Raw genomic sequence first — 15,751 nt, forward strand, 5'->3', positions numbered from 1 at the left:
GATAGACCATATAGGATGCAGGGGGTTGAACCCATGTCAGCCACATGCAAGACAAATGCCCTACCTTATTTGCTATCACTCCAGCCTCATTGACAGGCACAATTTATAGTTTGGATCTTCTGTTTTCAGTGTTGTTGACTCTGTGATTAGGGTAAATAGCTGTACCTATTTAAATAAATAAATATGAATAATAAAATAATAACAAATAGTGATAAATAAATATGTAAATAGCTGCCACTGCTGTACCTAACTGATATACTGGAGACTCAATTGTACAGCAAATGTTAATTAAACACCTACATCATTGCAGGACCAGGTGATGCAGAATAGAATAACTTATCTGTTGGGTTCTTAACTCAGGTAGAATATGAGGTACCATTCCAGCACTGATACAGGATGGCAACAGGAGCTGTGAGTATAGGTAACAACGTGTTTTTAACACTAGAAGGAATATTTCTTTGTATCTACAGAGCAATGTTTATGCAAAGCAAAATATATTTGGGGGGAATATTTTGTGTACTTAGAGCCACCCAGAATTGAGCATTGAGCTTTGAGTGGCCTGAGTTAGCTCAGTCGCCCTGCCAATTTCTGAAAGCACTTAGTGCCATGGCCTTCAAGGAAAACTTGTGTGAAGGGAGTAGTAGGTCCTTCGTGTGTCATTGGGGAACTAGGTAGAAGAATTCTCCCAGGATCCTTTGTACCCAGAGAATTCCCATCATTGAATAGTCTCCAGGGACCCCTCTAACTCTGGCCTAAATTAGGCTGTAATTTTGGTAAGTGATACTTAGGCCATTTGGGCTCTTTCCTCCTTTCTCTGGCTAAGTGCCTGATGGATTTAGCCTGCCAAAAAAGAACCCAAGGACATGTTAAGTTCTAAAAACTCTTTCTCCACTCCAGCTGTGAAATGCAGTATACAAATGAGTAAGTTCCGAAGGTGGTTGGTTCGAATCCCGGTGTCCCATATGGTCCCCCGTGCCTGCCAGGAGCTATTTCTGAGCAGATAGCCAGGAGTAACCCCTGAGCACCGCCGGGTGTGGCCCAAAAACCAAAAAAAAAAAAAAAAAATGAGTAAGTTACTTTAAGGACTTCCGGGATCACAGAGCATGCCCAGTGGAATGGCTCCACCTGCTCCTTCTCCACCATCACTTCCCCAGGATTTTAATCGCCTATTTAAGTGCCTGAAAAATACCTGTTACCCTGTTCTGAAAGTAACATTTTGATTCACTGATGTATCTGGCCATTTCCAACCCACCCACCCCCCAAATATCATTTTTAGGGGATTTGTCTTTGTTGTTTTGCATTTGCATGGTCAGACATGGAGAACATTGGTTTAATTATATATAGGAAATTTCTAAAGCAGAGAACAGGAAACAGGTAGTAATCATAAATAATACAATACACAGCCAGGGAAAGGGTAATTGTCCTTAAAGAATTTCTTTTAACTACATCAAACTTTTCCATCACCTGGAACTTTTTCCTTTGTACTTTGTTTAGCATTTCTTATATTTTACCTTCTTTAAATAATTAGGTTCACGTAAAATGGACTGTCCGAGCTTTGGCACTGAGGTAGAAAAATTTAAATTTTCTCATTTAACAAAAACCATGGCCATGAGGGCAGCTGAGATGGAATAAGTCAGAATTTTTGCCCAGCGACACATGGTAAGGATGTCAAGGTGGAGTTTAGATTTCCAGTTTCAAAGCCAATCTATTCCCTTTCCAGTGTTTAATGCTCCCAAACTAGACTATTCATGAAGGAACACGACACGTACCTTCTCTCTACTTCAGGCCCATGTCCGTTCATCTGTAGAATGAATGTACATCAAAAGACTGGGTCTGACGACCCTCTTCCCAGAATCCTCTGAGAATTGCTATCAGTTCTAAAAGGAATACTCTAGAACTAAACTCTGATCTTTTTGAAGATGCCAATAGACTCTCTCTTGGAAAACCCTTAGAGAAATTTTTTTCAAAACTAGAAGAAATGGTTTTGCAAATAACAACTCTGATTTTTAAAAATTTCTTTGTTGTTATTGGTGGGCTGTTGAGGACACACCTGAATATACTCAGGGACTACTCATGGTGAGAGGTGCTTGGAGGACTAAGTGGTACCCTGCATTGAATCCAGGCCTTCTGTATGCAGAACCTGCACTCAGTTCATTGAGCCAAAATTCAGTTCTCTGCTTTGATTTTATCTCATGTAACCGCATCCTATGAGGAATGGTGCTCTGGCTATGAGGAACTCAGTTGTGACTTACTTTATCACTTTTTCTCCAGTTTATTTCATTATGAATCTTCATACCTATAAACTGCAGATCTTTTAAGGATATGATATTCTAGGTACATATGAAGAATGTATCTCTATATACATATTAATTGTATGCATACATACACTTTGTTTTTTAATTGCTTCACAGTGTTAACACTCCCACTAATTTGTGCAGTTGTTTTACAATGGATACATTTTGTTAGCAATTTGTTCATGTTAATTAACATTTTGTTAATTTGTGTTTCCTGAGAATAAGACTAGGTCTTAATGATGTCAAGCCACAGTATATGTCGAGTTTATTATTGCATTGGGTATGCCAATACTAGGGCACAGTCTCCAGGCTAACCCTGCTACCAGACAAACTATCCCTTTTACTACCAGTCTTGCAAAATCATAAACTTTATCACTTTAATGATTCCTAACTTCTTTACTTTACAAAAGACCTTGATATCATGGAAGAATCCTTCCCTCAGGTGCACTAAATACCAGGTCTTGGGAAAGTATGGACAAAACTAACTTCCTATGATTAGAGTGGGCTCCCTTTCCCTGCCTCATTATTTATTTTTCTTTTTGGGAGAAGTCACCTGGCAGTGTTCTCTCTGCATTCAGGGATCATGCCTGACAGGAATCAGAGACCATATTGATTACTGGGTATCACATTTTGGTTGATTGCATGCAACAAAAATGCCTTAGCCACTGTGCAATAGTACAACCAAAGCTCTGTACATTCTTTACTTTCAAGCCATGCTCTATGATGAATTCCATATGTCACAAGAATAGTCTCATTACCTCATGGTACCTACCTTCATCATCAGATCATGTGACTGATACATACCTGCATGTAAAAACATAAGCAGAAAAGACTATTGTAACTGCTTTGCATACATTTCTTTTTGATCCCCAAATATAATTCTTTTTTTTTTTTTTTGGATCACATCTGCAGCGCTCAAGGGTTACTCTTGGCTCTACACTCAGAAATTACTCCTGGCAGGCTCAGGGGACCAAATAGGATGTCGGGATTCGAACCATCATCCTACATGCAAGGCAAATGGCCTACCTCCATGCAATCTCTCTGGCTTCTTTCTTTTGTTTTTTGTGGGTTTTGGGTCACACCTGGCAGTGCTCAGGGGTTATTCCTGGCTCCAGGCTCAGAAATTGCTCCTGGCAGGCACAGGGGACCATATGGGGCACCGGGATTCAAACTGATGATCTCCTGCATGAAAGGCAAATGCCTTACCTCCATGCTATCTCTCCGGCCCCTTTTGTTTTGTTTTTTGATGACTAACTTTTAATTAATTATTTTGCAAGTCACTTTTGGAAATGTAGGTAGCAGGAATAAAAGCTTCCTTCAAATTTTTATTTTTCTTTGACAAATTCTATATTTCTATTAGAAAGAAGTACGTTAATTGGCATTATAGTACCCGGAGATGATACTTAATATGTCATTCAATGCAGCATTGTCTTCAGCAAGTATAAAACATGTCCCTCACTTATTTCTCACTTAGAGAAATGAAAAACAAAAACCCTGACATTGGGCTGGAGTGAAAGCATAGCAGGTAAGGTGCTTGCCTTGCATGAGGCTGACTGTTAGATTCTATGAAGAGTGCCACATATGATCCCCTGAGCACTTCCAGGAGTGTCCCCTTATCATAAAGCCACGAGTAAAGCCTAAGTACAGTCAGATGTTCCCTCAAAACCAAAAACAAAACCCTGACATTGAATATCTGACATTAGCACAATTTTATTTAAAGTAATACTGCAACCTGCACCTGAGTAATAAGGTATACCATTCATATGAATATTTTGGGTAAATAAAACTTTTCGTAGCATTGGCCTCTAAAAGAAATTTTCTATATTTTAAATTGCTGTATAACCTGCTATGTAAGTTTCAGGAGTATAAACATTTGGGTCTGTATATACAACACCGTCAGCCCCACCAGAATCAACTCCACCACCTCTATCAAATCCACATATACTACCTGCTCTTCCCACCTCTCTTTGTAAGCATCTCCTATAACTAACACTTTATGGTCAGAATCTAAGAGTTTTAATATAATGATGGAAGATGGCCCACAATCACAAGGCAGATTATTAAAGCAACATTCGGTGAACCATTCCTGTGTATCCAGTGTAGTTGAGTGCCTGTTTTGAAACCTTGAGTGTAGAACTATCTCTTGGTGAGGGTGGGGGTCACTGAGATTGAGAATCTCTCATTCTCTGACTCATTTAATCTCTCTCTCTCTCTCTCTCTCTCTCTCTCTCTGGCTCTCTGGCTCTGTATCTCTGTGTCTGTCTGTCTGTCTGTCTCTCTCTCTCTCTCTCTCTCTCTCTCTCACACACACACACACACACACACACACACACACACACACACACCATACCTCTAATGGATCGAGATAGTAAGATCTGTTTTGTTTTCCATCTCCTCCCTCTGCTGGCTGATAAATTCATTTCCTTTTCTCACCTTACACCACATCATGGGGGCTGCTAGAATGGCCTGTTCCTTTACCCTGGAGATTGAGTTGATGACAGCTACTCTCCTGGACTTCCCAGCATCTGAGTGACCCAGCCCCTACCCCTCTTAAAGGTCCTAGCACACCCTGCTCAGTGTCTCATCCCAAATCGAGAATTCTGGGGACATCCTGGGAAGTGGGACACTGTTCATGTCCAGACCCACACACAACACAGGTCAGTCTTAATGACTATTTGAGAAACTGAAGCAAGAGGGAGATACAAACAGATGGACTTACCTTGGTCCTGACCAAGAGTGGAGTAAATTGATGTGGCTCCAAAAGGCTGTTGGTATGAATGGAATGGAAATGCCAGTCCTCACTGATAGCTGGTCCCATTCCCATATCCACAAAGACAATTTAGATCCCAGAGAGGGAAAAGTCTTTATTGGTTCCCTTAGGGGAAAACACAAAAAGGAGTCAATGTAGCTCAGTTCTCTGGCTGGGTGTAGGCAGAAGAGTCTATGCTAGGGCGTACAGACACCCAACTGGGAAACCAGGATGAATTTGCCCCTCCCACTATCTTAGCAGGGAAGACCTGGTTGTAAATCTGTGGACAATACCCCAATTGACAGAGAAGTTTGACTGCTTTTATTTCTCTTGTACAGTGTTGTTTTGAGTGCTTGTTTAATCATTACTAATGTGAAATCATTTTTCTTGGACTTTGTAGCTGTTTATTATAGAGAGTGTGATGATCATTCAGGTTCTTTGGGCAACCAGTCAGAGAATTAAAGCAGCTGTTTTCTTTCCCACTAGACAAGTGGAGGAGGATTGGTTTGAGTTTGGGATTTTCTCTCCTAAACCCATGGACCTTTATAAATGTAAACCTTATCACAAAAGGAACGCAGGGAAAGGAAACCTACCTGCAGGGAAGTGATTTTCATTTTTGGAAAGAAAATGAAAGATTCAGAAGTCTCACATAGTTCCCCCCCTCCTTTTTTTTTTTTTTTCCTTGGTTTTGCACTTAGGAATTATTCCTGAGAGTGTTCAAGGATGACTCCTGCCTCTGCACTCAGGAATCACTTCTAGTGGTGCTTGGAGGACCATCTAGGGTTCTGGGGATTGAACTCCCATCAGCAGTATGCAAGGCAAACACCCTACTCACTGTACTATTGTTCTGGCCCCTTATTTTCCATTTCCTGGAAGAACTCTTATTCCCAAAGTTAAGGAGAGAATATCAAGTGATCACTTCTGCAGGAAGGTGTTTCGGGACACCCCTCTCTGCCACCCTGAACCCCCGGAGGCCCCAGGCTTCTGGTGTATGGAATTTTCATAAGATTTTTTCTCTTTTTCCTCTGCTGAAACTTCCTGATGGCAGACACAGAGTTTCAGTCTCGCCCAGTTCTCCACACAGGGCCTAAAATACCAGAAATAATGATCAAAAATAAGACAAGGGCTCATGTGCATTTTATTTTGCCAGCCATGTCAATAGGATGTTTCCTCAAATATCCTTCTATGGGGGGGCAGTGCTCAGAGGCTACCTCTGACTTGTGCTCAGGGGATTTGCTCTGCAGCCTTGCTTAGGGGACTGTGCAGTGCAGGGGGGGTTTGAACCTGTAGAACTTGCACACCAACCTGTGCTCAAGTCTGTTGAACCATAGCCCTCATCCCTAAAACTCTCTGGCAGCTTCCCCACAGTGAGCTGTGGGTTCAGCCAGGAAACAGCCATGTCATGGCCGTTTACATACTGTTCACATGTCTACATGATGCAAAGTAAAGAGTCAGTGCCCACATAGGTTCTGAGAAGATTGTTGTGGGGCTAAGAAAGGTTACCTCCTTTGTATCCCTTCTATTCGCCAGACTCCCTGTCCCTGTGAGAAAGCGCACCTTCTAATGAGTCACCTCTGATAGGTTTCTAATACCTTCCTCTCTAATATCTGTGTGAAGTTTCTCTTCAGAGTTGCCAGGCTTCTGAGATAAGCCCTTTTATTGCAGCTGATAGCTCAGGACTGTAGTAGACACCAGTGATAGTGAGAGGTTTTCCTCTCCACTGGAAATGACACTCCATCAGTGCTTTTCCTGGGCTCCCCAAACGACCCCCAAATTTGTTTCCTGACAACCTTGCCTGGGGAATTTTCTCACAAATATGACCTCATTTTTCTCCTCTCCCCTTACCCACCCTGGGCTCACCTATCACTCAGTTTCCTAAAGGAAGGCATTTTCCAAATGGGCAGCATTGCTTATCTAGAGATAAAGAGCAGGTCGGCCATAAATGCTGCCCCGTCCTGTGATTCATAGAGCTGTGGCCATGCTCACATCATACACAGGAAGCTGCAGTCTTCAGAGAAGCTCAAGTCCTTTCCATGCTCCATTATGGATGATAAGAAAATGGAAAGGTTGGCCCGGCACAGCTTTGCTGAGAGATGCTCACCAGGGCTTTGATGTGGGGACAAATGAGAACCAGGGCTCCTTTGGGGAAAGGCCCTGAGCAGTTACCTACAGTGAAGAGCCTCTGCCTTCTGCAGATGTGGAAGGTGGGATGCATATGGGAAGTGACACAGTGCCCAGTGGCTGAGCCACAATTCAAGAAATGTATCCTCGGGGTCAGCGAGGTGGCACTAGAGGTAAGGTGTCTGCCTTGCAAGCACTAGCCAAGGAAGGACCCCGATTTGATCCCCCGGCATTTCATATGGTCTCCCTAAGTCAGGGGCAATTTCTGAGCGCTTAGCCAGGAGTAACCCCTGAACATCAAATGGGTGTGGCCTGAAAAACCAAAAAAAAAATGTATCCTCAAGTCTCAATGCTCAAACTGTTCTAGATACTTCCACACACACAGGTGAGAACACCTGGTGCTCACTTAGACCTTGTGGGGTTTGCCTACTGGGATCCCAGCCTGGTAATGGGTCAACCTGTTCCCTGCAGCTAAGTGGCCTGTATTGCAGGTGAGGGGACCAAGCCATGGAAAGTACTGTTTACTTTTCCTTCCCCAGGTGGGTATTTATAAGATGCTGCCTCTTACTTAGTTCATAGACTCCTTTATTTGTTCAGGAGGTATGAGTAGGGGTGGCAGAAAGGGCAGGGGCACTGACCTTCTGGGAGGGGATTGGGGAAGGATTTGCAGCATCAGGAAGTAGCACCCGCAGCTCTGTAGATGAAAAGGTGGCCACAGGTGGATGCAGTGCCTGACTCCAATTCAACCTTGAATCCGTGCTCTGGGAGTTACTTAGTGCACTGGCCTGAGTTCCTGTGACTGGAGATTTTTAATAGAAAGTATATGATGTGTTTCTTGTAAGTCCAGTTTGAACCATCATGGCCAAATCCATTCATCTGAAGATCTGAAAAAGGCAAAACCTCTAACCCAGCCGTGCACCCCTCCCTAGCCCCCACCCCTGCTCAAAGGCAGAAGCCTGATGGTCTTACTAGGTGTAAACTAGTTGCCCCCTTTAGGTTCACTCCCTGCAGAGCTTCACCTTCTCAGGACACTCATCCAACTGTGCTCATGGATCTCTTCTGTCAGGATGGGGGGTACTGGGGATCGAACCCTGCCTGGTTGGCTTTAAGCAAGACAAGTGCTCAAGACCTGCTGAATTGTCTCTCCAGTCCCTCCTCTGCCTTTTGGAGGAGGGGGTCAGACACTCAGACACTCTGGTGATCACAGACATGACAGAAGCTCAGCTCCAGACTCCATCCTGCTCTAGGGACAGTCAGACAACCACCAGGCTCAGAAGACAGGGAGGTTCTGCTTCAAGGAGCAAAGTTAGATGGGGAGGAAGAAGTCACACAAAGAAAGGAACCACCCGGCTCCTAAAACCAAACATGACAAATGTGGCAAATAGATAAGGTGCCCCGCACCTTAGACTGTCCAAAGAAGCAGCAGGAAACGGAGATTTGCCAACTCTTGTGAATTGGGTCTTTTTTTTATCCCTGTACCCACTCTGTGCACAGGCAAGAACAGGGTAAGAGCAACTAAAATCTGCCCATACTCTATGGGGCCACAGGGAAGCTAGGCTGCCCAACTTCTTCATCCCTCTGTTTATCCTCTTCTTCTCCTTTCTTTCCCCCACCTCCCTCTCTCCATCTTCTCTTTTCCCTCCCTTTCTCCCCCTCTCTTTCATACACTCACTCACTCACAAACTGAGACATCTTTACAAAACTGGGAATAAAATTTTAAAACGAGAAATGGAAAGATAGTATAAAGGGTAAAATGCATGCCTTGCACGTAGATAACTCAGTTCAAACCTGGGAAGTATAAATGGTCCCCCAAGTTCACCAGGAATGATCCCTGAGCACTGCTAGGTATTCTCTCACCTCAAAAATATATCCATCTTTTTCTTTTTTTTTTTTTTTTTTTTTTTTTTGGTTTTTGGGCCACACCCGGTAACGCTCAGGGGTTACTCCTGGCTATGCGCTCAGAAGTCGCTCCTGGCTTGGGGGACCATATGGGACGCCGGGGGATCGAACCGCGGTCCGTCTCCTAGGCTAGCGCAGGTAAGGCAGGCACCTTACCTCCAGCGCCACCGCCCGGCCCCCATCTTTTTCTTAATATACGACAAAAATGTGTTCTCTTAAGAGTCTGACTTAATGGATTTCTTTTTTTGAGGTTGCTGACAATACTAGCAGATTCTTCCCTTACAATAGATGCCTAATGCTGGCCAGTTCTGCTGCTGCCAGGACTTCTTTTATGTGATACAGGAAGGACTGAGGAACAGATACTGAAGACAGAAACAACTCAAGAAAATGTGATTCTTTTTTTGTTTGTTTGTTTGTTTTTGGGCCACACCCAGCAGTGCTCAGGGGTTACTTCTGACTGTCTGCTCAGAAATAGCTCCTGGCAGGCACGGGGGACCATATGGGACACCAGGATTCGAACCAACCACCTTTGGTCTTGGATCGGCTGCTTGCAAGGCAAACACCGCTGTGCTATCTCTCCAGGCCCGAAAATGTGATTCTTGATTATTTTTGTTTGTTTTGTTTTGGGGCTACACCCAGAAACACGCAGGTTTTACTCCTGGATGTGCTCAGATCCTATGGGATGCTGAAGATAGAACCTTCAGCCACTTACAAGGCAAGCACCCTACCCACTGTACATTCGCTCTGGCACAGAAAATATGATATTTTTAATGCTCACTCTCCTTTTTTACCCCTTTTCTCCCTGGCCAACACACAATTTCTTAGTTCCTTTATCTACCTGCAAAATGTAACAATCATAGATTTTTCTCACTACATACATAAGTTCATTTTGTTGCTTATTTTGGGGGCCACATGGGGCAATGTTTGGGTATCCTTTGGTACTCCATCCAATCTGGATCTCCTGCATCAAAATCTGTGCACCCCTCTTTTGAGTTCTATCCTCAGCCTCATAGTTTTCCTACCTTCTTCCACACTCCACTCCCTCCTCCCATCCACCCCTCTCCTTCCCACCCTCTCTGACTGCCTGCCTGCCGCCTTCAGTTCAATGCAGGAATCCAGGGATGCAGTGTTGCTCAGGCCCTGCACTGCTGGGACTCCCTAGGCCACTTCAGTGGTGCTTGGGGTACCTCCGAGACTGCACTTGGTGATGATATTTGGGGAACTCTGTAATGCTGAGAATAAAACTAGACTTGGTTTCTCTCTCTCTCTCTATCTCTCTCATACACACACACACACACACACACACACACACAAACACACACACTCACACACACAAACACACACACTCACACACACACATACACACACCTGGAAAAAAGTGCTAGTGATCTAACTAAAACTTGACATTGAAAAAAATAAGATGCCATGGAACCAAATGACCATCATAAACAGATTGATTGGAAATAAGGTCCTGGTAGTATATTTGCTGGAATGGAATGAACCCCCATGTTCTTAGATCATACCAGGCTGAGCCCCACCCTGTGCTGGGGGTGAGTCGGAGGTATCTCCATGGCTCCTGCCCACAGTCTCACTGCTGTGAGTAGCATCACTACACACTCGGGAGCTTTCTAGTAAGAGAAAATGAGCTTTCATGGTCACAGACCACTTACGTTTGGGTGGGCTCAGGGTTCCAGGAGAGTGATTCTGACAAGACAAGAACTGCTCCATCCTTGTTCATCTCTCATCTGACACGTTCACCCCCAGGCATTTGGAGCTAAAAGATATCTGTTTGCTTAGTACCTGAAGTCCTTTCGGGCAGAACAGACTTACTGGTTGGAAATCTTTCTGATGAAGATGGATGGAGCTGCCTTGTTCTACTCACAGGGCCTGAGTCACTCTATTGTTACCTTTCTGTTTTCTCCACACACTTAATATGATCTCCTAGTTGGGCAAATCCCATTGGTGATGGCTTCCTCCCGCAGGCATTAATTTACACTTGAACAAGGGGATTTTTCCCATCCCCTACTGATTTCTTCCTCAAAACAACATCTCTGATATACTTTAAACAGTGGTCCTCAAACTATGGCCCGCGGGCCACATATTGTATTTGTATCTGTTTTGTTTCTTCATTGCAAAATAAGATATATGCAGTGTGCATAAGAATTCGTTCATAAGTTTTGTTTTTACTAGAGTCAGACCCTCCAATGGTCTGGGGGCAGTGAACTGGCCCCCTGTTTAAAAAGTTTGAGGATCCCTGCTTAAGAGGAGAAAATAAAAACTGCCAACTTCCGTGGTTAGAAAGTATAAACTTGTACTTCAGTCCTTGCTATTACTCTGATGTCAGCATCCTCTGACTCTTGTTCACTATGTCCTGAACATATGAAGTAAAATCAAGCACATGCTTAGTAACATGACTAATATATTTGCGGAGATTTTCTAGGAACCACCCAACTCTTCAGAGTCCCAACCACTTTAAATTGAATTTGTTGGGCTGGGATAGAACACTCATCTTGTAAGTGTGAGGCCTGAGTTTGGTCCCCAACTCCACAGGATCTCCCAGAGCACCAGCAGGAGTGAGCCCCAAGCTGGGAATATACCTTGAGCACCACTAGGTGTAGTTCAAATAACTACCATGATGACATAATGGCAATTTGTTAAGAGTGAGTTCATGGGACCAGAGAGATAGCATGGAGGTCGAGCGTTTGCCTTGCATGCAGAAGGACGGTGGTTCAAATCCCAGCATCCCATGTGGTCCCCCGAGCCTGCCAGGAGCAATTTCTGAGCACAGAGCCAGGAGCAACCTCTGAGTACTGCCGGGTGTGACCTAAAAAAAACAAACAAAAAATAGAGTGAGTTTATTTGTTTAAACAAAAATTTTAGTACTACTTGTTCTAAGGTAGACCACCTTTGGGGGAGGCACTATCTCCAGCCTCATAAGGCAGACAACTTAACCTCTCTGAGTCTGCTTTTTCATCTGTAAATTGAACATGATAGAGATTCTGCTAATGTCACAGGCATATTTTAGGAATCAAATGTCAAACAGTATGCAAAAGGTCTTATCAAATATTAAACAGTATATGTCAGTATTTTGGTTTTTTTTTTTTTTTTGGTTTGGGGGGTCTCATGCAGTAGTAAGTAGGCTTACTCCTAGTTCTGTCTTCCAGAGTTCTTCCCTGTGATATTTTCTTTATTTTTTTTACAATTATCTTTATTTAAACACAACTTTATAGTTGTATGATTACAGTCATGTAAAGAACACCCCCCTTCACCAGTGCAACATTCCCACCACCAATTTCCCAGATCTCCCTCCTCCCCACCCCCCCACACCTGTACTCGAGATAGACTTTCTACTTCCCTCATTCATTCACATTGTTATGATAGTTTTCAGTGTAGTCATCTCTCCAACTGCACTCATCACTCTATGTGATGAGCTTCATGTCATGAGCTGCACCTACCAGACCTCATCTCTTTTGTCTCTGAGATACTATTAAAAATGTCTTTCATTTTTCTTAAAGCCCATAGATGAGTGAAACCATTCTGTGTCTTTCTCTCTCCCTCTGACTTACTTCACTCAGCACAATAGATTCCATGTACATCCATGTATAGGAAAATTTCATGACTTCATCTCTCCTGACAGCTGCATAGTATTCCATTGTGTATATGTACCACAGTTTCTTTAGCCACTCATCTGTTGAAGGGCATCTTGATTGTTTCCAGAGTCTGACTATTGTAAATAGTGCTGCAATGAATATAGGTGTAAATAAGGGATTTTTGTATTGTATTTTTGTGTTCCTTGGGTATATTCCTAGGAGTGGTATAGCTGGATCGTATGGAAGCTCAATTTCCAGTTTGTGAAGGAATCTCCATATCACTTTCCATAAAGGTTGTACTAGACGACATTCCCACCAGCAGTGAAAAAGAGTTCCTTTCTCTCCACATCCCTGCCAGCACTGCTTGTTTTCCTTTTTTTGTGATGTGTGCCAATCTCAGTGGCGTGAGGTGGTACCTCATAGTAGTTTTGATTTGCATCTCCCTGACAATTAGTGATGTTGAGCATCTTTTCATGTGCCTTTTAGCCATTTGCCTTTCTTCTTTTTCAAAGTGTCTGTTCATTTCTTCTCCCCATTTTTTGATGGGGTTAGTTCTTTTGATTTTTTTCTTTATTAATAATTTTTATTTTGACATATCATTCAAACAGTAGTATTTTAAGAGGGTTGGTTGTCTACAGTGCTGAGGATTTGAACTCAAGCAAAAAAAGGACTTAACCCTTGAACCATCGTTTCTCCAACCCTGTCTCCAAGCATTATTTTTATAAACACAACGTATATGTGTAAATATGGCCACTGCCCTAAGAGTGCTACAAGATTGGGACTGGTTGACCGCACAAAACAGAAACGGAATCACTAGAAACTGGAATGGAGATATCTCAGTGTGCTCTCTACTCTTGGACCCTGAATCTGTAGGTTGTGTGTGATGTCTGTCATAAAAGGATTAAAGAGCTTCCCCCAGACTCTACTTTTTGACCCTGAATCTGTGGGTCATGCACGATGTCTGCTGTGGAAGGTTGAAGAGTTTGACTCGCAGACCAGAGGGAAGTGTGACAGCAAGCAGGCCTGTCATGACTCAGCACTTTTTACCTCCCTTATTTTTTATTTTAATCATTTTTGTTGTGATCAAAGTGGATTACAAATCTTTCACAGTAATATTTTAGGTACATGGCGATATTGAACCTGGGGCATTCCCACCACTAGTGTTGTCCTCCCTCCAACCCTGTTCCCAGCATGCATCCCTTATCCCCCCCACTACCCCACCCCCCCATCCCACCCCCCACCCCCTGGCTGCTAGTATAAGTGGTTCTCTCTGTGTCTAGTTTGTTGTAGAATGGGTATCTATTCTGTTGTGGTTGGCTTTGGATTTGGTGTTTAAAACCAATCTTTTTTTATTCTACTCAATGTTCAAACAACTGTTCGGTCTTGGTACCATCCATTTTTTCCCCTCAATTTATGAGGCAGAACAAAATGATTCAAATTATGTGGTTCTGTTTGAAGGGAAAAAAAAAAGAAAAACTAAAAACAAAACAAAAAACAAACAAACAAGAAAAAACCCAAAAAGGCAAAACAACAAACAAACAAACAAATCCAGGAGGGGTCCATATAGAGGGTTATAAATTTCAGTTTAAGAGAGGAGAGGGGATAAGGAAGAAAAACATCACAAAAAGAGAAAAAAATAAAGACCAAACAAGAAAACAAAACAAAACAAAACACCCACAATGACAAAAAAAAAAAAATCCAAAAAATACCACTGCAATACAGACAACAACCAAGTAATAATCACGAGCCTGAAATAAAACAAAAAATTTTTAAAAATTGTGCTTCCTTTTTTCCCCCCTCTTTTGCAAAGGCACAGTAAATATTGGAGAGATTAGAAAGGGGATTTCCTTGACCTAAGAGATGCAGGGTTTCTCTGCCCTTGAAGCATACTGTCATGGGAATAACTACAGGCTTAGTACATGCTCTTTTACTCTCCCCTAGGTCTTTTTGTGGTGTCTGGAAACTTTCTCCTCAGTCGTGGATGATAAAATCAGGCCTCTGTAACTAGAGATCTTGATATTTGCACAGGATGGAGCCTAGGATAGAGTCTTTCTTTACAGTTTTATAAGTTCTGTTCCAACACTGTTGTTTTAATCAGTCTTCTGTAATTGGTGGTCTTAATGTTTGCACCGATCCTAGGACAAAGCCTAGGATAGAGTCATTGTTTCCAGAAATTCTGCTCAGTTTCAGTTGTCTCAGTCAGACTTCTGGAATTAGAGTTCTTGGTTGTTGTACAGATCTTAGGCCAAAGCCTAGGCTAGGGTCTTTCTTATTGGTCCCAGGATAAATTCTGCTCAGTTTCAGTCAGTCTTCTGTAGTCAGCAATCTTGGTTTTTGCACAGGTTTTTGACACCCACCTCCCTTATTTTTCAGTCTTCCTCCCCTTTTTCTTTTTTGTTGTTGTTGACATTGTGCCATGATGGGGATATGCACATGCGTTTGGTGTTGTCCAGAGGTGTTCTATCAGGCTGGGGTGTCACACACTCACTGACTCTCGTACTCTTAATTGTTTGTACACAGACTCACCAGGGATCCCTATCTTTGTGGAGGTGCACACGTCATGATTCTGTTACTTGCCGGGGGTGGGGTGGCTGGACATAGCTCACAGCACTTTGTGAGATGTAAACTGTCTGGACCTTGCCCAGCACATGCAGGACATGAGAATGTGGTAAGCCACTTGTCCAGATTCACCATTTCCTTCTAACCCTAGGTGAAGTTCTCTTGGCAAAGACCTGTTCTACACCCATTTTCCAGTTCAGGAACTTGAAATGTTGAGTTTGTGGGGACATTGTCTGCATCCTAGAGCAAAGGCATTGTAGTCCCAGACCATGTTATTGGATTGCCCTGCACAGACTGTTGCCTCTGAAGGCCATGATGAAAGTGAGCATCTCTCTTTGGGTTGCCACATGAGTTATCTGTTAGAAACTGCCTCCATCCGACAGCTGGCTACTTGCTACTCACCATTTCAGCTCCAGGCCAGTGTATTAACCTAGAGATACACAAGTGATGGCCATCTGGGGTCATTGTAATGGGGTCTGATGAGGACAGTGTAGGGCGTCTGGCGTGCCCGTAAGCAAACTCTAATAGCTCTATTAATG

The 15,751-nt window shown here is 43.1% G+C and overlaps 1 protein-coding gene across 2 annotated transcripts in view; it reads left to right on the forward strand.

Moving 5' to 3' along the window:
- Positions 1–15,751, forward strand: part of NR5A2 (nuclear receptor subfamily 5 group A member 2) — a 142,570-nt gene that overhangs the window by 67,344 nt on the left and 59,475 nt on the right. The window lies entirely within an intron of this gene.

This window comes from Suncus etruscus, chromosome 3 (genome assembly GCF_024139225.1).
Source record: "Suncus etruscus isolate mSunEtr1 chromosome 3, mSunEtr1.pri.cur, whole genome shotgun sequence".
NCBI lineage: Eukaryota > Metazoa > Chordata > Mammalia > Eulipotyphla > Soricidae > Suncus > Suncus etruscus.